Here is a 1670-nt window from a genome sequence, read left to right on the forward strand (position 1 = left end):
TGGGAACCGCATATGCGAGCTTCACAGAAGCGGTCTTGAGCCGCAGGTGCGTAGAGGAACCGCAAGTGTGCCTTGGTCCACGCATCTGCGTGGCCGTAGGTGCGGTTAGGCGACCGCAGGTGCGGAGTTTGGCTGGTTAATGAAAATTTGCATAAGCGGAGATTTGTCCGTAGATGTGGACCGCAGATGCGAAAATTGGTACCGCATGTGCGGTTTTGCTGGGCAAAAAAGCATAAATAGAGGACTTTGCGAACTTTGGTTCATTCTTCACTATTTTATCTGGTTTTGGAGCTTTTGGGAGCAATTTGAAGAGGGATTCAAGGGGGTTTTCATTAAGGTAAGTAATTTGAGCGCTAATACTCGTGTTTATGGTAATTTTCTGTGGTTTAATCATGTAATTAGTGGTGATTAAGGGTGAAAATTAGAGGTTAGGGCTTGGGATATTAGAGAGTTTGATTTGGGGATTTGAAGGACCATTTGATGTCAGATTTTGATGAATTTGGCATGGATAGACTTGTGAGTGGAAGGGGTTTCTAGTTTTGTGATTTTTGTTGGATTCAAAGACGTGGGCCCAGGGGCTGGGTTTGAGTTAATTTCGAAATTTTGGTCTAAATTGATAGTTTTTCGTATGGAATTGGTTTCTTGGCCCATATTGATTGCATTGTGTTGCTTTTGGTTATATTCGGGACATTTGGAGGTTGATTCCAGAGGCAATGGCATCGCGGAGTAAGGATTTGACCGGTTTGAGGCAAGTAATGATTGTAAATCTAGTCCTGAGGGTATGAAATCCCAGATTTCACATCGTTCCACTACTTTGAGGTGATGCACATGTTAGGTGACGGGCGTGTGGGCGTGCATCGTTGGTAATTGTGACTTGGTCCGTCCCGTAGCAACTATTAAGTTGCATATTTTACTGAAACTATATGATACTTATGTATTTTAGAAATAATTTCTATAAATTGGATTGAATGTCATACTTGGGCCTCGTGCCAAAGCTGTTCGGACCCTTAAGGGACTTTTCTTATTATCCTCTCACTGTTTTGATTGAAAATCTATATTCAGTCATGCTATGTTTACTGATTTCATAACTCAGTCTTTATTACACCGTTTTGATGCATATAAAATGTTATTTTAGGTTGAGCACCCTGATTCTTTACTGATAGCCCGAGTGGCTTGAGAGGTTTATGACTGAGTGAGGCCGAGGGCCTGTAATTGTGAGGATATTGAGAGTATACCACGTGAGTTGTCCGTGCGGATTCTGATATGGATACTATAGCACGTGAGTTGTACGTGCGGATTATAGCGCTTGGGTTGAAGGATCCCCTCCGGAGTCTGCACACTCCAGTGAGCGCGGGTACCCTGAGTGAGTGATATGATGTTTTTCTCGAGGGGTTTTTCTTGATCCATGTTTTGCCCGAGGGCTGTTTACAAGTAATTGTGAGATATGCCCGAGGGCCTGTATATGAGTGACACTGATGTTTGCCCGAGGGGCTGTTTATGAGTGATGTTTTCCCGAGGGGCTGTTTATGATTTATGTTGCCCGAGGGGTAGTATACAAGTGAGTTTTGCCCGAGGGACTGTTTATGCTTTCATCATTTTTACTCACTATTTCATCACTTTATCTGAAAACTGTTGAAAGATGTTGTAAGCACGTGATTTTTGACCCTCCC

This window comes from Nicotiana tabacum, chromosome 16, assembly GCF_000715075.1.
Source record: "Nicotiana tabacum cultivar K326 chromosome 16, ASM71507v2, whole genome shotgun sequence".
Taxonomy (NCBI): domain Eukaryota; kingdom Viridiplantae; phylum Streptophyta; class Magnoliopsida; order Solanales; family Solanaceae; genus Nicotiana; species Nicotiana tabacum.